The following is a 23,050-nucleotide window of genomic DNA, read 5'->3' as shown; positions in this document are numbered from 1 at the left end:
GGTTTAAGGACATCAGTGATGAGATTGACCGGTGACATTGTTATTTTGAGTGAAAGGGAGGAAGATTTGTATGATCTATAGAATTACATAAACATTCGAAAGAGCACAGAGTATGGACAGAGCAAAGCAAAGAATGACGCAAGCAAAGAGGAATAGTAGCAATGAAGTCGGCGGTAGAGCCCGAAGTAGACGAAATGAAGGAATTCTGCTAACTTAGAAGCAAAATAACACACAATGGACGACGATAGGACTACGAAACAATTTGACTAGCACGGGCAGATATAGCATTCCTCGTTAAAAGAAGTCTAGTAGTGTCAAATATAGGCCTTAATTTGGGGAAGAAGAACGGACGTTTCGAGCACAGAAATGAACGAACGTCGGAAAAATGAGGGTCAAGGAATTTGAGATGTGATGGTATCGAAAGATGTTGGAAACTGCGTGGACTGATAAGAAATAAAGACCTTCCCCGCAGAAACGGTGAGCAGAGGAACGTGTGGAAGACTCTGACAAGAAGAAGTGACGATTTGATGGCAGGTGTGTTAAGCCATCAGGGAATAACTTCCGTGGTACTACAAGGATCTGTAGCAGGTACAGTGTGTAGGAGCTACGAGATTCGTGACGTACCATCAGACTTTCCGCAAAATATCATCCACACAATTTCGAAAATAGAGTGGTGCGAAATCTGTCGGACAATCAGCTTAACCTCTCACGCATCAAAGCAACTAGTAAGGATAATATACATAAGAATGGAAAAGAAAATGGAGGATCTGTTAGACGATGATCAGTTTGGCTTTAGGAAAGGTAAAGGTACCAGAGAGGCAGTTCTGCTTTGCGCTTGATAATGGAGGCAAGAGTGAAGAAAAATCAAGCCACGTTCATCGGAATTGTCGACCTAGAAAAAGCGTTCGACGATTTGGAAATTTGCAAGATGTTCGAAATTCTGAACAAAACAGCAGTGAGCTACAGGGAAAGGCGGATAATAGAAAAATTTGTGGAATAACGGAGACGGAAAATTAAGATTGAATGACTAAACACGAAGTGCTCGACTTAAAGTAGGTGTAAGACAGGAATGCGGTCTTTTGTCCCTACTGTTCAATCTGTACATCGAAGAAGCAACGACTAAAATAAAAGACAGACTGAAGAGTGGGATTAAAATTTATTGTCAAAGGATGTAAATGATAAGATTCGCTGATGACATTGCTAACGGCAATAGTATCTACTAAAAGCACCAAAAACAAAGAATATCACATGAAGGATTAACAAGACATTTAACCTGCCGCCCCACTTTAGCTTTCCCCTGACAGACAACAATCAGAGACTTACGTGAGTCGATTGTCTCAATTTAAGCGAAACCACGAAAACCTGGAGAGTAGACGGCGAAGATTCATGCAGCTGACGTGCCCGCAGAGATTAGTTACATTTCGTTGGTTCAGTCAACTGAAGAAAAAAAGTCGGAATGAAAAAACAATCGACTAGCAAATCGCTTGTTTAAAGCGATCTCCTGTACAATGAGTAGGGCCACGGCGGCTGCGGCTGGAAGCCCGGTGCTGCGGGAAGCCTGGCCACATCACGGGGTTTGGAGCGCGCTGAATGCGGCTCTGGACGGGTCCACGTAATGGCCGGGCGCCACGCGCGGCCGCAATTATCCAGCGTCCCCCCCCCCCCCCCCCCACCAACCCATGCCATCCTGTTGAGAGCCGGCGCGCCTCGCTGGACATTCAATCAGGCCGCGGCGCGCTGCGTCGCCCACGCGTCACTCGCAGCCGACGTGGCCGCGTTCCAGAAACTCACGTGGGGCAGCTGGAAGAGCTACCAGGACGAGAAGGAGCGAGGGCAGAGTTCTGCGTAGCGCCGGAGACGACGGCGTTACGGTCGGACCACCTGGTGGGACCGGATAAAGACGCGCAGCGGAAACGGCTGTGCCGTCTTGGAAGGGAATTGGTCGAGAATGTAACGTAGATGTAACAGTCATTACATTTTAAGGGCTGACGTAGGACAAAATTGCGAAAAAAACGACTTTTTTATTGCGTAATTAATGAGATTGATTGAAACTTCCTGGCAGATTAAAACTGTGTGCCCGACCGAGACTCGAACTCGGGACCTTTGCCTTTCGCGGGCAAGTGCTCTAGAGTTGGTAGAGCACTGGCCCGCGAAAGGCCAGTTCGAGTCTCGGTCGGGCACACAGTTTTAATCTGCCAGGAAGTTTCATATCAGCGCACACTCCGCTGCAGAGTGAAAATTTCATTCTGGAATTAGACTGATTCTTTAAAAAGAACATCGCGAAGTTTCATAACCGAATTCTGGCCAGAAATATGTTTCAAAAATGTTTGTTTGGGCATCTGCACCTGCCACGCCCCCTATTTCTATGCTGTGACCCACACCTTCTCTACGCTAAAATTTTTTTGTGCTTTATTATTTCGCTCACACAATCGACACGTACTGCAGATGAATCTAGAAGGCTGCGATAACCATTACAGTTGCTTCTTCCTTGGTTAAGAACGTGGTGGTTGTTTTGAACAGTACGTGCTACAATCTTATTTCAGGTTTTACTTTTGCAATATATCAACCTGTTTTGCTCGAAATGGGTCATAACAGTGGAAGCATATTCAAAAAAGTGACGAAATTTGTGAAAAGGTACAGGAAATTCACGTAACAGTGTTACAGACGCTGCTCATACGTGGGAAGAACAATTTTCGACGAGGTCACTGAGTTCATCGAAGAAGAAATTTAGTGAAGCAATTGATGAATGGTTTGCAGTGCCAAAGAAGAGTTTTCCAGTGGATTTAAGCACCTAGCCAAAGCTGAACTGCTGAAAAATGTCTACACTGGAAAACACAGTATACAAATGAGAGCTAAGATCACCTTATACGGTTGCGTTGTTCAAAAGCAGTGCTTGTGTCTTGTAATATTATTGGGATTTCCCTAGTATGAAAGCTGTGAGTACCCTTGGAAAGGCATTCAACTATCTGTATATTAAATGATCAACTTATGAGATGAGAACTATTCATTGTTTCATATAATTTACGTAACTGTAAAGATGCGAATCTAGCACGGACGCTAATACATCGATTGCGCAGTCAAAGAAACATTTAAACAGAAGCTGAACTGACATTCCGCTTCGATGTAAATAAAAGATGACAGTAAAAAAACCTTTGTAGATCTTCAGATTTTATCGTAATTCTGCTTGTAATGTGAAAGCGTAAAGAAGGCCGTCTTTAAGCCATAAGACTGAGCGGTCTTGCCAGCGTGCAGACAACATTATTAATTAACAAAATTCAAGTAATTTATGTTCGATACTGTAAATCGGCAAGTTATTGTTATAAAGGTGTCGAACGGTGCAAGAATTGTGTTTAACGAAGGAGAAAAGTAATGACTGTAATTTGTGACAAAAACGTGAACCAAGGAGACAGCACAGGGCAGGCTGAAATCTGATCGCACCATACAGTTAGAAAAGTACTTATGTAAGTTATACTGTTTATAAATAAGCCCTAATTGCTTGTGAGAATTATTAGAATATATTTAGTGTTTACCAGATTTCTTATTCTATTCTTTTCCTTTATTTTTTTTTACCTCCATGCCATATTATTTTTATAAATGTCAAACAGCCTTTACTACAGCAGAGAATACTGCGGCATCCTGGTCGTAGACAGAAGGCAGCTCCTTGTCTTCAATACAACTCATAGCTGCCCCATTTATTAATGATTTCATTTGCAAATGCAATTTTTTTTATCTACATCTACATGACTACTCTGCAATTCACATTTAAATGCTTGGCAGAGGGTTCATCGAACCACAATCATACTATCTCCCTACCATTCCACTCCCGAACAGCGCGCGGGAAAAACGAACACCTAAACATTTCTGTTCGAGCTCTGATTTCTCTTATTTTATTTTGATGATCATTCCTACCTAAGTAGGTTGGGCTCAACAAAATATTTTTGCATTCGGAAGAGAAAGTTGGTGACTGATCTCGCCGCGACGAAAAACATCTTTGCTTTAATGACTTCCATCCCAACTCGCGTATCATATCTGCCACACTCTCTCCCCTATTACGTGATAATACAAAACGAGACGCCCTTTTTTGCACCCTCTCGATGTCCTCCGTCAATCCCACCTGGTAAGGATCCCACACCGCGCAGCAATATTCTATTTATTGTTCATTGTTAAACGTCCCTTAGGTGATTATAAATTTCATACTGATTACGTAAAGAAATCCAGGTTGTTCTTTTCCAAATAATACAAGTCTTTGCGTAATCAAAAACTAGCCTCCTTCTGACAACGATCAGGGGCCGACAAGAAGACGGACGTCTTCGACCGCTTTCGTGTCTCCTGTGGCAAAGCTGTGCCAAACTGGGAACATGACATTCTAGTATGAAACACAATATATATATAATTATCAGATTAAAATTGGAAAAAAAAATTCAAGTATATTTAATCTAATTTTTTTATCATACTAGAGTCTTCCGTTGTTGTGAAGATATCTGCATTTTTAAAATGGTTCAAATGGCTCTGAGCACTATGGGACTTAACTTCTGAGGTCATCAGTCCCATAGAACTTAGAACTACTTAAACCTAACTAACCTAAGGACATCACACACATCCATGCCCGAGGCAGCATTGGAACCTGCGGCCGTAGCGGTCGCGCTGTTCGAGATCGTAGAGCCTGGAACCGCTCGGGCCAACCCGGCCATCCATTGCGTCTCAATATGGCGTTGTGCTAAATAATTATCTGCAGCGATGGTAGATATGCGTCCGTTTAGCACGGCTTCCAGAACAAAAAATGTGCCGTCTTCTGGGCTAGACAACTGAACTGAATAATTATTCTAACGTTTCAGCGGTGACACGCTACAAACGATACAATCGCTTATACTAATTAATATCTTATGTAATCCTTTACAAATATTCTAACCTTATATCTACGTTTTTGCTATACATCCACGCCCATCCTGCGAAAATGCCTTTAAATACACTCCTGGAAATGGAAAAAAGAACACATTGACACCGGTGTGTCAGACCCACCATACTTGCTCCGGACACTGCGAGAGGGCTGTACAAGCAATGATCACACGCACGGCACAGCGGACACACCAGGAACCGCGGTGTTGGCCGTCGAATGGCGCTAGCTGCGCAGCATTTGTGCACCGCCGCCGTCAGTGGCAGCCAGTTTGCCGTGGCATACGGAGCTCCATCGCAGTCTTTAACACTGGTAGCATGCCGCGACAGCGTGGACGTGAACCGTATGTGCAGTTGACAGACTTTGAGCGAGGGCGTATAGTGGGCATGCGGGAGGCCGGGTGGACGTACCGCCGAATTGCTCAACACGTGGGGCGTGAGGTCTCCACAGTACATCGATGTTGTCGCCAGTGGTCGGCGGAAGGTGCACGTGCCCGTCGACCTGGGACCGGACCGCAGCGACGCACGGATGCACGCCAAGACCGTAGGATCCTACGCAGTGCCGTAGGGGACCGCACCGCCATTTCCTAGAAAATTAGGGACACTGTTGCTCCTGGGGTATCGGCGAGGACCATTCGCAACCGTCTCCATGAAGCTGGGCTACGGTCCCGCACACCGTTAGGCCGTCTTCCGCTCACGCCCCAACATCGTGCAGCCCGCCTCCAGTGGTGTCGCGACAGGCGTGAATGGAGGGACGAATGGAGACGTGTCGTCTTCAGCGATGAGAGTCGCTTCTGCCATGGTGCCAATGATGGTCGTATGCGTGTTTGGCGCCGTGCAGGTGAGCGCCACAATCAGGACTGCATACGACCGAGGCACACAGGGCCAACACCCGGCATCATGGTGTGGGGAGCGATCTCCTACACTGGCCGTACACCACTGGTGATCGTCGAGGGGACACTGAATAGTGCACGGTACATCCAAACCGTCATCGAACCCATCGTTCTACCATTCCTAGACCGGCAAGGGAACTTGCTGTTCCAACAGGACAATGCTCGTCCGCATGTATCCCGTGCCACCCAACGTGCTCTAGAAGGTGTAAGTCAACTACCCTGGCCAGCAAGATCTCCGGATCTGTCCCCCATTGAGCATGTTTGGGACTGGATGAAGCGTCGTCTCACGCGGTCTGCACGTCCAGCACGAACGCTGGTCCAACTGAGGCGCCAGGTGGAAATGGCATGGCAAGCCGTTCCACAGGACTACATCCAGCATCTCTACGATCGTCTCCATGGGAGAATAGCAGCCTGCATTGCTGCGAAATGTGGATATACACTGTACTAGTGCCGACATTGTGCATGCTCTGTTGCCTGTGTCTATGTGCCTGTGGTTCTGTCAGTGTGATCATGTGATGTATCTGACCCCAGGAATGTGTCAATAAAGTTTCCCCTTCCTGGGACAATGAATTCACGGTGTTCTTATTTCAATTTCCAGGAGTGTACATGACGCAATTAACTGACACAAAAACGGAATACGGTACACACATAAACATTTCACAATGTGAAGAAACTAACGCTGGACAGCATAAAGCAGAGGAGTTTTGTGACACGAAAATTATCAGAGTAGGAGTGATGGACAAACTGCGGATCAGGGGAACAGGGCAAAGAATAATAAGTAATTGGCAAGAGAGACGGCAAGCAGAACAAAGGTCGGGGGATTTGCAGTCCCGAGTGCTGTGTACTCAGCCGCAGGCTCTCAAGCATTCGGTGGTACAGAAATGTATCGGACAGGAAACAAAGTACAGCGAGTTTAGTTTCACAGAATGCATAATGGAAGTACATACACTGTAAGCTTTCATGTGATTGTAGCTCGCCCGTCAGAAGCACGTACTACGATGACACAGTAATGAGAATAGTTCCCCCCCCCCCCCCCCTCCTGATCTCACATGGAACGTTACGTTTCACATCACGGTGACTCGTGGAAATGCAGGGAATTATTTCTGAGAAAAAGGACTAGCTAGTTTTGAATCGCTTTGCATTAGAGTAAACAAATGCAGAGGGCTCACAAATTCGTATGCGATACTTATCAGGATTTCTCTGTCACTTTTCTGACTAAGTCACTCTGATGGAGAGCGAAAACGTAGTGCGAAGTCGTGCTGAAGAGTAATGTTACCGAATTTTTTATATGAAAATTCTTAAAGCTTTAAAATAAAGCAAACAGTTTTAACATTCTACATATTTATTCCACGTGTCTACATACACTACTGGCCATTAAAATTGCTACACCAAGAAGAAATGCAAATGATAAACGGGTATTCATTGGACAAATATATTATACAAGAACTGATACGTGATTACATTTTCACGCAATCTGGGTGCATAGATCCTGAGAAATCAGAACCCAGAACAACCACATCCGGCCGTAATAACGGCCTTGATACGTCTGGGCATTGAGTCAAACAGAGGTTGGATGGCGTGTACAGGTACAGCCGCGCATGCAGATTCAACACGATACCACAGTTCATCAAGAGTAGTGACTGGCGTGTTGTGACGAGCCAGTTGCTCAGCCACAATTGACCAGACGTTTTCAGTTGGTGAGAGATCTGGAGAATGTGCTGGCCAGGGCAGCAGTCCAACACTTTCTGTATCCAGAAAAGCCCGTATAGGAACTGCAACATGCGGTCGTGCGTTACCCTGCTGAAATGTAGGGTTTCGCAGGGATCGAATGAAGGGTAGAGCCACGGGTCGTAATGCATCTGAAATGTAACGTCCACTGTTCAAAGTGCCGTCAATGCGAACAAAAGGTGACCGAGACGTGTAACCAATGGCACCCCATACCATCACGCCGGGTGATACGCCAGTATGGCGATGGCCAATACACGCTGCCAATGTGCGTTCATCGCGATGTCGCCAAACACGGATGCGACCATCATGATGCTGTAAACAGAACCTGGATTCATCTGAAAAAACGACATTTTGCCATTCGTGCACCCAGTTTCATCGTTGAGTACACCATCGTAGGCACTCCTGTCTGCGATGCAGCGTCAAGGGTAACCGCAGCCACGGTCTCCGAGCTGATACTCCATGCTGCTGCAAACGTCGTTGAACGGTTCGTGCAGAAGGGTGTTCTCTTGCAAACGTCCCCATCTGTTGACTCAGGGATCGAGACGTGGCTGCACGATCCGTTACAGCCATGCGGTTAAGATGCCTGTCATCTCGACTGCTAGTGATACGAGGCCGTTGGGATCCAGCACTGCGTTCGATATTACGCTTCTGAACCCGCCGATTCCATATTCTGCTAACAGTCATTGGATCTCGACCAACGTGAGCAGCAATACGATAAACCGCAATTGCGATAGGCTACAATCCGACCTTCATCAAAGTCGGAAGCGTTATCGTACGATTTCTCCTCCTTACACGAGGCATCACAACAACGTTTCACCAGGCAACGCCGATCAACTATGCTTGTGTATGAGAAATCGGTTGGAAACGTTTCTCATGTCAGAACGTTGTAGGTGCCGCCACCGGCGCCAACGTTGTGTGAATGCTCTGGAAAGCTAATCATTTGCACATCACAGTATCTTCTTCCTGTCGGTTAAATTTCGCGTCTGTTGCACGTCATCTTCGTGGTGTAGCAATTTTAATGGCCAGTAGTGTGTGTATTTTTCGACATAGACGCCCTGCAAACGAACGCTTTTGCTCCAAGGAGGGACCAGTTTTTTGGTACCATCACTGTAGACTGTTCAATTTTGTTGACGGTGGCACATGACCTCACCTCTGCTTACATCGCTTCACCACTATCAAAGTGAAGTTATCGAAGACGTTTTTTACGTTCTGAAAACAGATGAAAATGATGTGGGGTTAAGTCGGGATTGTATGGAGGATGGTCGATGACAGGGAACCCCGAGGCGCCGGACTGCTGCAGATGTCGCATAGCTCGTGTGTGTGGTGTGGCGTTGTCGTGCTGAAGGAGAGAGCACTCCATGTGTGGACTAGCTCTTCGAATTCGTGCTTTCAGTTTTCTGACGGTCTCGCAGTACCTTGCAGAGGTTACGGTGGTGCCTTTAGGCATGAATTCCAAATGAAATCTCGCCTTAAAGGCCCTAGAACACTGTTGTATGACTGTGCCCGCTGACGGCACGGTCTCGAAACCTTTTAGCGTCGGTGATCTTTTATGGATCACCCTCCACTGAAGGCAACTGTGCGACGGTGGCCTTTACACGTTGTCGTGATTCGCCAGACTTACCTGAGAGCTGTGTCTGAAGAAGATTTTCTCTGTTGAGCTCGTCAAATGGACTCCGATGAGTCTCAACGGGCTCGCGTACGAGGTCTTCCACTCCGACCTGTGCCACGTACGTTGAGGTTAGCTCAACTGTTTCCCCCATGATGAGCAGGAACAACTCAACGTCGCACATTACTGACGTCGATGCAATCATCGCCGTACACAGCTTTCATTTTTATACGGTTTGCAATTAGACGCACGTTTTCTGCGGTTAAAAACTGGATTACAGCATGCTGTTCCTAAATCACCGATATAGTTGCGTTATACGCTACAATTCGGAGTCCTGAAGCGTCAGAGGGCTGCAACTTGGCGTCAGTGAAGCCGCGCGTGGTTAGCCGTGCGGTCTAAGGCGCTGCAGTCATGGACTGTGTGGCTGGTCCCGGCGGAGGTTCGAGTCCTCCCTCGGGCATGGCTGTGTGTGTTTGTCCTTCGGATAATTTAGGTTAAATAGTGTGTAAGCTTAGAGACTGATGACCTTAGCAGTGAAGTGTCATAAGATTTCTACACATTTGAACATTTTTTTGCGTCAGTGAAGCGGGAAAAATCGACCGAGTGATATGCATGAAATGTGATACCTCAACCTGTTTTGAGAACAGAACAAAAAATTCGGAGGCATTAGTCACGCTCTCGTGTTAGTTTAGCACGCCGGAAAGCCAACCACATCACATGAAATAATGTGCTCCCGTCCGCTGTGCGATAAGTCCGCCGCTGGCGCGCTGCCAAGATGACGTCGGCCGGCCTTATCGGCCGGGGTCAAAGGTCAACTGGTCAGTGTGCTGACGTGACATGCTGTTACATACTCTGTACCGACAGATTCTAGATGTACCCTTGTCCGTTTTTCAGCTACGCTACAGATCACTTTATTTATGAAAATACAATGTACAGTCACCAACAAACTTAATATATTCACATACACCTTTCCCTTTCATCCAGATAAATACAGACTCATTTACAGAAATTTTTCTTTTATTACGTGTATACAGGGAATGGGCGGAGGTAGACATGTATGCGGATTTTCCAAAATTTTTATTAGCTAATTCTGCAATGTGATATGTGCGATAGGCGATGATGTCTCTGTCCACAAAACTTTCCAGGTCGGGAACATTTGGAACTCCAGTGCCACCACATACAATAGCCACAGTAAGGCAGCCATTACCATGTAAAAACGAATCATTAATGTCAATGCTGAAATTAAGTCTACATCCACAGAAAACAGAAGGTCCGTCGAGAAGTGCGGTGGCAGCAGTATTCTTCACAGCGTTTTTCTTCTTGTCGGCTGATGATGTGGAGAATTGAATATTTTCGATAGTCTTATAGACTGTTTGTTTGGAACGACGACGGTAGCGTCTGTATGGCATCTTGGCAGCGTTCAATGCAGTTGCCTGTGCAGCAGCAGCAGCGCGAGTGATCCGCTTCGCGTTCTGTGAGACGATCCACATTTTTTTCATTTGATACAAATTTTTGGCGTGCGTAATGTCGTTATAGTGTTCAGAGAGAAGACTAGTTTGACGTGTCTTTCCACACCAATCTGTCCTGTGCAACTCTCTTTTATCTCATCTACTGCGATCTACACCCACCTGAACCTGCTGACTAACACAATCTCCGGGCCCCCTCTACAAGTTTTACCCTTACCCCTCCCACACCTCACTTCGTTACCAAACTGAATTTCTTCAGGGCTCAGTATGTGTGCCGTCAACCAGTCCCCAATTTCACTCATATTGTGCCGTACATTTATTTTTTTCACAGTTCTATTTAGTATTATTTACTAGATGTATTTAACCGATGTTCCGCATTCTTCTGTAGTGCCACAGTTCACAAGGTTCTGTTCCCTTGTTGTCTGAACCGTGGATCGTGTAACACTCCCTTTAATTTTTACGTTCCCGCTCGATCGGGATCTGATAGCAGCCCAGATAATAATTAATTGATGTGACCGTGTACCTAATGGGGCTGGCAATCGGAATGGACTGCTACGGAGTTGTTACATTCCATTCTGTCCTTCTCAATGCTGTAATAATGTACTGTTTGGTGGCAAGAAGAACAACAAACACAGCTTCACTAAACAAAACCTATATTCTTACCAAAAACCACAAGGATAAGGAGACAGCCACTGCCTTCGTCAATACACTTCTAATTACGGCTAATCTCAGCACAGGCTCCTTTCTCATTCATTATCGTCACGGGCTAAATACAATCACTGCAATCCAACACTGCAATCCAACACTGCAATCCAAATGATGCCGGCGCGGTAGACGCGAAATCTCAAATATCGGCACAGAAATATCACTGATCACTCTGTTAAGTATACTTTCTCACTTTCCCGTATAATACTAACACAAGGGGGTTGAACCGCGGCGATGGCCACTCCCTTTGTCGGTAATTTCTATCAATTTCTGGCTTCTGCTCAGCTCTGCCCGCCTCGCGGGAACCTACAACACACACTGACTGACTCAACTCTCGCTCTCGCGACCCGACACACTATCGATAGTTGCCCTGTCAACCTGTGTGAGTGCAAACCTAGTAGTAAGGGCCTGCGGACCCCTTACAATCGTCCACGTTTTATACAGGTAAAAGGATCAGTAAAAAGTTTATATACCAAGATGACCCCTTCTGATTCATTTCCTACAGCATGGGACAACAGTGAATACCCAGCGTTACTCCCAAACCTTGACCACTCTTCGCCAAGCGATCTAATCAAAACGACCAGGGAATCTCAAATTCAAATGGGAGGTTCTCGGTCACCCTCCATACAGTCCGGACCTCTCTCCCGGTGATTACGCCATTTTTGGTCCCCTTAAAAAGGCTCTGAGGGGCAAACGATTCACCTCGGACGACGATGTCCAGCTCTACGTGCGGAACTGGTTAAGGGGGGGGGGGGCGGGGGGGTAGGACGTCAAACGGGCCGACTTGGAGCAGGAGACGCACCGGCACCACGGGACATTTTAATTTCCACTGTCTATACATTTACAAACAAATTCATAAAACTTTGTCAGCATGACCAGGAAGGATTCAGAATTGACACTCTTAGCAGTAGAACTTCGAAAATAATAACGAAATATTTTTTTTACATGTGAAATTTCATCATTTTTTTCACTTATTAATGGCAGCATTTGTTGCTATAGGTACACTTTTCTTCATAAGTAAGAAAGATCCTTCGATGAAGTTTGCACAGCATACAAACCATTCTTAAAGGTTGACGAAACTCTAGAATTTTCCAAATCTATAAAAAACTGTGGTAAAAATTGAGGTAAATAACTATAAAATTTGTGTTTTTTCTAATCACGAAGTTTAAAATATAACCGCTCATTCGTCTTTTCATAAATTAAATATTATGTGACACCCATTCACCGCCTTGTGTCACAGTGGGACTAGTGTCTCAACAGCCAGGCTCAATACTTCTAACATAAAGGCACTGGTTTCTGTAGTTATGCCTCCGGATCGTTTTGAATGCCCTTTAATACTATGTCCCGATCCTGACATATGCATCCGAAACCTACGTTATGAAACGAAGAGAGAAAGGGAAAGTACAAGCTAGTGAGATGAAATTCTTGAGGAACAGTATTGGAGTGACAAATATGGACAGATTAAGAAATGAAAGGATCAGAGTTAATGAAGGTGGAACGATTACAGGAGGAGATAGAGAAATCAAGGCCGAGATGGTATGGGCATGTTAAGCGAGTGGAGGAGAAGAGCATACCCAGGAGATACACGAGATGAAACTGGAAGTAAAGGGACCGAGAGGAAGACCGAGAGACAGACGGCTGAAAGGAGTGGAGGAATGCGTCCAGAAGAAAGGAGAAGACTGGATCAAGGTGAAGACGGAGAGATGGTGGCAAGACAGAAGACGATGGAGAGGCCTATGTTCCAAACAGACCCCGCCAGAGGCATTTCAGGTAAATACTTTCAGAAAAGACTTACTAACACTTACAAACTTTGTAAAGGATGTTTTTTCAGAAATTCTTTTCTTGCTATTGTTGGGCTACATATTATATTATCTCTTCTAGTGCCATCATATATTACTTTGCTGCCATAATAACAAAGCTCATCTACTACTTTTAGCGTTTCATTCCTCATACTAACTCCCTCGTCACAGCCTAATTTAGTTCCACTACATTCCATTACCTCGTTTTACTTATGCTGATGTTTGCGCTATATGCTCTTTTCAAGACACGATACATTCCGTCTCATCGGAAAAACCTCAAATTTTTTATTTCTTCTTCCTAAACTTAAATTCCCTTTCGAAATTTCTCCTCGGTTTCTTTTAACGCTTCCTCAGTGTACAAATGTGAATGTCATCGGGGAGAGACCACAACTCTGTCTCACTTGCTGCTCAGCAGTTTCTCTTTAGTGCAAAACGTGAGCAGAAAGTACTGTCGAGACAATATTTTTGGTCAATTTGACAGAATAATACGGGGAAATAATGGAGATAAGAAAGGCGAACTACGATTAGGTTACGTTCTGTACGAATTATTCAGCGTACAAGGCATTCTTCGGATGCTGCGTAGATTAAAAATTGCAGTAGTGGATATGAACTGCTCTTCGCTCCACAGAGGTAACGATATCAAAAACGCCAAAGCGTGTTTCATTGGACACAGCGTCCCTTCGATGACAGCTGCAGAGCTGTCGGTACTAACGAGACTCGTATTCAAAACGCTAATCGGTGCTACGGTCGTCTGTTCACGCAGCGCGTGACATACATTTCGCCAAAACTGTCGGAAGCCAGTTCTGCGTAATGCAGCTCCCGCCACATCATCACTATGCAAATGGAGCAGCCAACATTGCTTTGTGGTAAGAACTGGGTTATAGCAACAACTGTCCATCAATGAGACTGAGAAGAAAGAGTCGTGGATGAGTATTCAGTAATTTGCTTTTGTCAGGGTCCCACACGACCATCTGAGCCAAAAGCATTCAGTCATTGCAGGAGCCACAAAATGAAGACAAAGAAATGAAACCACTGGAATAAGACACGTGCGATAGTGCATACTTATGCAACTAAGTAACAAATCCATTTAAAGCCATATTAACTTTCAATACACCGCAAATCTTTCAAAAACATAGAAAGTTTTCTCAGACACCGGTAAGAACGAACTAATTTTTGTTGATTTACTTAAACTATTTAATAAAGCAGCATATGCAGACTTATAAACCTCATCTTCGGACAACAAGGTAACGCAAAAAATATGTAAAAGAAGTGTACCTATATATTAAAATTTATTTTTTTTGTTTAAAGTCTAAGAATGTGCTGTGGCCATGTTGCGGAGAAAGAGAAAGATAGCTTGATGTTAGGGCATATTTACTTCGTTTGTTAGTCTGCTGTTCTCATCAGTTAAAAAAAAAACGCATTCCCTTTGTTCATATGAAGTGGCTATCTTCTTGTAGTTTATTTAGTTACCTCTAGGCTCCTTGGATCTTGTTAATTACTGTTTATAATATTGCAAAGAGACACTTAAAACACGCTATTACAATCATCTCTGCTGTCCACAAAGAAAGTGGCAGTCAAAGCAAAGCTTCTTTCGATTTGACTATCGATGTGTCGATCGCATATAGACGAAACAAGACGCAGTGTGCAGTTGATAAACATGTTAAACTACTTCACACTTTAGAGAAGAGATGGAAAATGGACATCATGAAGGAAATGGAATTATTCATCAGCAGCGAAAAGTAAAAAAAAAAAAAAAACGAGATCCTAAACGGAATTATGTATTCCAAGCACTCACATTTCAATACCAACTTCAACTAAGTACTGCAAAAATGGAAAACACGTAAATATTGTGAATATATATGAGTGTGTTTCAATAGCAGTTCTTTAAAGTAATTTTCATATTGTAGTTATTGATGTCAAATTGTGGAAATCTATTTCATATATTTCGTCGACCAACATCATAGGTGCGTCAGCAAGGTTTGCGGGAGATACTGCAAGTGACACATATTTTCAACTCTTCCTGCTCAGTAGCCGCTCGTTACAGTAACGTAAGGTGGTGAAAGTGTGCAAACGACGTTAAAAGAGCAACCGCGGAAAGTTTATTTTTTGTGAGACCATCTAGCATGGTACATTATTGAATGGGGAATATTTGTAAACAATGTTTACACATTAATAAACCTAGGATAGAAGTTTTACAACTGTTCAGTTTCGCAGAGAAGTATCTTAATCGGCTTGAGTAGTATTCAGAAGAAACGTTGCTGGATTTGAAGTAAGATCTGTTACCATCGATGGTGTAGCAGTGGGTGGCGAGCTCTGCGTACAAGTAGACAGTGTGTTTGAAGAAATGTAAGAAGCCCATGACGATAAGCAAAACCCGACATGTCTGAGACTTCGTCCAGCTGCTCATTCAGAAGTAACAAGAATTTAGATTTCAAATCTCTTATACAGATGTCACCAAGTTTCCTGAAATCAGCAAGCGTAGAATGAAAAAACATTGTTACCATCATCAGTTGATGACTCCCGTTGTCAAAAAACATCAGTGGTATTTGTTGACCTGACGGCGGCGTTCGACACTGTCTGGAGACAGGGCCTGATTTATAAGCTCCTCCGCATCGTGCCATGTCTAAAAACGGCTAACCTTATCAACGAAATGCTCTGCAATAGACCATTCCAGGTTGTCATCGGTAACAACAGAAGTAAATTCATGAAACTTAATAATGGCCTGCCCCAAGGTTCAGTACTGGCTCCACTGCTTTTCAGCATGTATATAGCCGATATGCCTAGGACGAGATCCAAAATGTTCGGATATGCGGACGACTGGGCCTTGGCCACACAACATCGAGTGATGCAGGAAACTGAGATCACACTATCCAGCGATTTGACCACTCTAGGAAAATACTTCCGTGACTGGAGGCTCCAACCCAGCCCATCCAAAACAGAGGCCACTTGTTTCCACCTGAATAACAAATTAGCAAACAAAGAGCTCAAGATCCGCTTTGATGGCGGCATTCTTCCATATAATAGAACACCAAAGTATCTGGGCGTGACACTCGATAGAAGATTGAGCTATAAACAACACCTTGTAAACACTGCTGAATAAGTCAGAACTAGAAACAACATTGTCCAAAAGCTTTGTGGCACTAGTTGGGGGTCCATTGCCTCCGTTCTGCGTAGCTCTGCGCTAGGACTTGTCTATTCTGCAGCAGAGTACTGTTCCCCAATATGGTTAAATAGTGCTCACATCAAGAAGGTAGATGCAGTCTTGAACCAAACGATGAGGATTATCTCTGGAACGATCAGGTCAACTCCTGTCCAATGACTGCCTGTATTGCGCCATATCCCGCCGCCACATTTGCGCAGAGAACACGCACTTGTCAGGGAGTGTTGAAAAATCCAAAATAGCCCAGATCTTCCTATCCACACCCTGAGTAATGGAACTGAGCAAAATAGACTGAAATCCAGACACCCCCTCTCGCAAGTGCCAAAGATCTGGTAAAGAACGCCTTTATTCTTGAGGACCGCTGGAGAGAAGAATGGGAGGAAAAGACACCGCCTCAGGTTAACACGTTATTGGGAACATCTAACAGACCTCGGGGCTTTGACTTGCCCCGCAAAATCTGGTCTACCCTTAACAGGATCAGGACGAGCCACGGCCGCTGTGCGGACTCCTTGTACAAATGGAGCATAGTGCCATCACCACAGTGCGACTGCGGCGCCGACAGGCAGACAATTCACCATATCGTGGTAGAATGCCCTCTGAGGGCCTACCCTGGGCCAACAAGGGACTTCATGGATGCGACTAACAGTGCAATCGATTATATTTCTAACCTAGATGTCTGTTTGTGATATTGTAACTGTTTTGTGTGTTATGTACTTTTAGATTTTTCATACGTGATTTGTACTTGCCATACGCTAAATAAATAAATCCCGTTGTCATTTCATTTGAGCAAGTTCTTCGCTTTCTGCTTTGGCACCATACGAAAAAGAGGAAATTGGGGCAGCTCCGCACTCCACACAGCACGCTCTAGCAGGTGGCAAAAGCCCCGTCTTGGATAACCAACATACTTCATATATTTTATTTCGATACAGTAGCTATATTTTGTACATAGCGATGTATGACCTAAAACCCACCAACGTAAACTGGACAGCGACTACGCTCATCACTGCAAATTTTTCAAAAAAATGTGCGGTGGTTTATTGTTTGCAAAATATCAGAATAACTATGGGCAATAGCAAAAAGAATACCTATGTTCACTATCAAGGTTTGATGTAGGCCTACAAGACGTTTTTTTTTTTTTTTTTTTTTGCTGAGTAGTTTCCTCCGAATGTAATGAGAAAGCTTGCGTAGCGCAGAACAAAAGTTAGTCGAAAAACCATGGTTTTTAATTTTAAAAGCTTTCCGGGAAGCTAAGTATAGAGGCGAAAGTCCCCATTAATGTATGAGTACAAAATAAATGATCAGTCTTTGGAAGCGGTAACATCACTCAAGTATCTGGGTGAATATTCGAAATGATCTCAAATGGAATGATCAGATGACACAAATAACGGGTAAGGCGAACTCTAGATTGCGGTTTATTGGTAGAATCCTGAAGCGATGCAGTCCTTCAACAAAGGAAATACACTCCTGGAAATGGAAAAAAGAACACATTGACACCGGTGTGTCAGACCCACCATACTTGCTCCGGACACTGCGAGAGGGCTGTACAAGCAATGATCACACGCACGGCACAGCGGACACACCAGGAACCGCGGTGTTGGCCGTCGAATGGCGCTAGCTGCGCAGCATTTGTGCACCGCCGCCGTCAGTGTCAGCCAGTTTGCCGTGGCATACGGAGCTCCATCGCAGTCTTTAACACTGGTAGCATGCCGCGACAGCGTGGACGTGAACCGTATGTGCAGTTGACGGACTTTGAGCGAGGGCGTACAGTGGGCATGCGAGAGGCCGGGTGGACGTACCGCCGAATTGCTCAACACGTGGGGCGTGAGGTCTCCACAGTACATTGATGTTGTCGCCAGTGGTCGGCGGAAGGTGCACGTGCCCGTCGACCTGAGACCGGACCGCAGCGACGCACGGATGCACGCCAAGACCGTAGGATCCTACGCAGTGCCGTAGGGGACCGCACCGCCACTTCCCAGCAAATTAGGGACACTGTTGCTCCTGGGGTATCGGTGAGGACCATTCGCAACCGTCTCCATGAAGCTGGGCTACGGTCCCGCACACCGTTAGGCCGTATTCCGCTCACGCCCCAACATCGTGCAGCCCGCCTCCAGTGGTGTCGCGACAGGCGTGAATGGAGGGACGAATGGAGACGTGTCGTCTTCAGCGATGAGAGTCGCTTCTGCCTTGGTGCCAATGATGGTCGTATGCGTGTTTGGCGCCGTGCAGGTGAGCGCCACAATCAGGACTGCATACGACCGAGGCACACAGGGCCAACACCCGGCATCATGGTGTGGGGAGCGATCTCCTACACTGGCCGTACACCACTGGTGATCGTCGAGGGGACACTGAATAGTGCACGGTACACCCAAACCGTCATCGAACCCATCGTTCTACCATTCCTAGACCGGCAAGGGAACTTGCTGTTCCTCCAGGACAATGCACGTCCGCATGTATCCCGTGCCACCCAACGTGCTCTAGAAGGTGTAAGTCAACTACCCTGGCTAGCAAGATCTCCGGATCTGTCCCCCATTGAGCATGTTTGGGACTGGATGAAGCGTCGTCTCACGCGGTCTACACGTCCAGCACGAACGCTGGTCCAACTGAGGCGCCAGGTGGAAATGGCATGGCAAGCCGTTCCACAGGACTACATCCAGCACCTCTACGATCGTCTCCATGGGAGAATAGCAGCCTGCATTGCTGCGAAAGGTGGATATACACTGTACTAGTGCCGACATTGTGCATGCTCTGTTGCCTGCGTCTATGTGCCTGTGGTTCTGTCAGTGTGATCATGTGATGTATCTGACCCCAGGAATGTGTCAATAAAGTTTCCCCTTCCTGGGACAATGAATTCACGGTGTTCTTATTTCAATTTCCAGGAGTGTAGCTTACAATATGTTAGTTCGTCCAGTCTTGGAGTATTGTTCGTCTGTATGGGACCCATACCAGTTGGATCTGGTTCAAGAAATTGAGAAGATCCAAAGAAGAGCGGCAAGATTCGTGACTGATTCATTTAGCCATCGCGAGAGCGTTACAAATCTCATAGGAAGTTTGAAGTGGGACACACTTGCAGATAGACGACGCGCTAAACAGAAGGGGCTACTCACTAAATTCCGAAATCCAATCTTCACCGAGGATGTAACCCATATATTATTACCACCAACTTTCAAATCGCGTAAGTGTCATCATTCAAAGATAAGGGAAATAAGAGCGCGTACTGAGGCGTTCAGACAGTCGTTTTTCCCTCGTGCGATCCGCGAGTGGAACCGAGGGGGCGGATGATATGACTTTGGCGCGAATTGTGCCCTCTGCCACACACCACTTGGTGGGTAGCGGAGTATATATGTAGATGTAGATGTAGAAGCAGTTGCTTCATTTATATAAAACAATTTATTTCGATGCACATCTCATGTGTCGAAATTTGTATCGTACGATTCAGTTGTGTGGAGCAACCAGCATTCCCTTTGTCACCAGGCGGTACGATAAAGGTACGTGTGGGGTTCCTGCCGGTGTGGTGACAGTGTGAACTAGTCAGTTTGCTTGAACTGCTTTTCTTTGGCTTCCACGACTGCAGGTTGCTTCTGTGTTATATCGTGAGCCACATTGCGAATTGTATTGTACATTGCAACGCCTCAGTGCAAGTCTTTGCTGTGTCTAACATTAATCGAGTATATGCTCTAGTTATTTTTTTATGAGTTCATTCTATTCTCGACAAAATCCCATTGAGGTGTAAGCGGAGTGAAGGCAAAGTTAGAATACTGAGACACTTGAACAACAGTGTGCTGTAAATGAAAAACTTAATACTAAAATTTCTTTACTGTACTTCAAATAAAGTTTTTACTCTGACAGTGTACATTTCTAAGTCGCTGACTCATCATGGAGGTTTCATTTTCCACGTAACGAATACCACAGCCTCATCGACATACTAGAGACGCTTATCTGCGAATTCTGCTTTCTTATTTGGTATGTGACACCACGTCCTTTTAGCACTGCAAAGATGTAAGTAAGTGAAAAATGTTTATTCATATAAACAATTATTTTCCACACATCTGTCTCCAGTGTCAGAGTAAACCTTTATTTCTTCGAATGGTTTATTTGTTTATCTTTTCGTTGTTGATAAATGGAGGTAGGATGGTTACCAGCGCTGAATGAGGTTGTGCTGCGAAGTTTTTCTACCAACGAATACAATGCAAGACAGCACGTGAGCATTGTATGGGACTGAACATTCGTCTCTAATTAGGACGAATTCAAAAGCGAAAAATGATGATATCTGGTGGTCCGAAATTTTAACAATTCTGATATGATTGGATATTAACCCTAGGAACATCAAGGCATTTTGCATAACTTGCGTTACTATGTGGTGGATACTTTGTGCACATACTTCAAAAAATTTAAAAAAATTAATTGTTGTTGAAATATATTAACAACTTTTTGAAAGGTACTGATGTGTATTCAGGGTCCAGAACATGAAATTACGTGTAACACACTCTCAACAATGTGAACACATTTTCAATAAAATGTACCACTTACTGACTTTACTGTTGTTGAATTTTACTCTCACCATACTTCTTAAAGAGACATTGACGGGTAAGTAATGCCCTGTGCCTGGAAATATGAATACGACCTTTATCAAGGAAAGTGACATCTACTACTGAGACTTAAATTTTTGGAGTAAGTTTAACTGAAAAGTCCAAAACATATTTGTAAACTAGTAGAAGAATTTATTAAAAACAATAAATGCTTGCTTAAAAATTTTATTCTATTTAGAAACTGTCAAAAAGTGGGCATTATGTACGGCACCCGGTACTCCCCCTCCCCCCAATTGATAGTGCAAGGGTTAAAACTTTTCGAAAGCATTTCTTACAGAAAATTCAGCGAAATCGTTACGGGATGCCAATATGTAACCGTTCTGCTATGATGCGATATTTTACAGAAATATGCGCAACATCTCTACAGGATAGCAATATGAACGTGATGGAGTCTTTTTCACAAAGAAATAACGCTGCAGATTTCACTCTAACCAAGCAGAGATATGTCTCTGGTGGGAACGGTAACAAATAAATTCAAACAGTGATTTTGTCTTTATGGTATTAATATATCTATTGTGCTCTGCTTTAGGGAACACTTTTAGAAATGAGGTTTGCTATCCTTCACCGTTGTATAACGCTTAACGCGTGTACACAAGATTAAATCAGCCTTAGCCAGGTGGTTATGATTGACAACTGCTAGGTGACAGTTCAAAGGTCATAATACTCATTACGGAATCAGTTATATAAGTACAGTATACAACTATCGTTTGGAAGAGATCTAAAGCCGGCCGGAGTGGCCGTGCGGTTCTAGGCGTTACAAAATGGTTCAAATGGCTCTGAGCACTATGGGACTTAACTTCTGAGGTCATCAGTCCCCTAGAACTTAGAACTACTTAATCCTAGCTAACCTAAGGACATCACACACATCCATGCCCGAGGCAGGATTCGAACCTGCGACCGTAGCGGCCGCGCGGTTCGAGACTGTAGCGCCTTTAACCGCTTGGCCACCACGGCCGGCTAGCGTTACAGTCTGGAACCGAGAGACCGCTACGGTCGCAGGTTCGAATCCTGCCTCAGGCATGGATGTGTGTGATGTCCTTAGGTTAGTTAAGTTTAATTAGTTCTAAGTTCTAGGCGACTGATGACCTCAGAAGTTAAGGTGCATAGTGCCAGAGCCATTTGAACCAAAGAGATCTAAAGTCAGGTACTATACTTTACAAGTATTACTTTGAATCGAAGTCCTACTCCGGCTTGGAGACACTTCCAAGAAATTACTCTAACTGCGATGCGATGAACTGGTGGAAAAGCCGCGCCGTTAGACACTGGCTGCAGACTGCTGTCTGCTGTCGCTCGTCATAACGAGAAGGCTGGGCATCTACTCCGGAAGTAAAGCCGGCCCTCTTCTCGTCGAGTAGTGCAACCCACAAATATCAGGCGGGCGGAATCATATACCTATTTCTTCCCACGTGACAGGTAGAACTCAAAGGCGGTGCCCTCTGTAGGGGAGAATTACGGCTTTACCCGTTCGTCGTTTTACCACAAAACGCCTGCTACGCAGGCAACCCAAATAACACTGCTGTACCGCGTGACGCCGCTGTGTACGGTGCGAAAGTGCAATACCATCAAAAGGTACGTAGCAAGACCACAAAATCTGTCCAGACCAGTCCTCACCACAAAGGAAGAATGAGTAACAAAATTCAAATTCCTGGCAGATTAAGACTGTGTGCTGGTCGAGACTCGAACTCGGAACCTTTGCCTTCCGCGGGCAAGTGCTCTACCGTGAAAGGCAAAGGTCCCGAAATCCAGCCTCTGTCCGGTTTCAACGTGCCAGGAAGTTTCATATTAGCGCACACTCCGCTACAGAGTGAAAATCTCGTTCCGAAATTAATTAAAATTAACCCTTTTAATTCTCATAACAAATTCTAATTCCAAATAAAATTCCGATTAAACTCGTACCTAGAGACAGGGAAAAATCGTTTTATTCTATGGTCAAAGTCGGCGTTACTTTTTCCAAATTCGGTATTACTTTTTGTGATTTTCGATGTTATTTTTTATTACATTTAGCCTAACAGTTTTGAAAAATTAGGTGGTTTTTAAGCAGATTTGGTAATCTTTATTTTCAAATTCCGTGCTGTTTTTCTGCCGAATTCGGCGTTTTTACCAAATTAGGTATTGCTTCTTGCCAAATTTGGTATTGCTTTCTTGCCTAATTCGGCGTTTTTTTCCGAATTAAGTGTTTTCTTTGCCATATTCGTTTCTATTTCTTGCAAATTT

The sequence above is a fragment of the Schistocerca cancellata genome, chromosome 9 (genome assembly GCF_023864275.1).
Source record: "Schistocerca cancellata isolate TAMUIC-IGC-003103 chromosome 9, iqSchCanc2.1, whole genome shotgun sequence".
Taxonomy (NCBI): Eukaryota; Metazoa; Arthropoda; class Insecta; order Orthoptera; family Acrididae; genus Schistocerca; species Schistocerca cancellata.
This window is presented reverse-complemented; position numbering follows the sequence as displayed.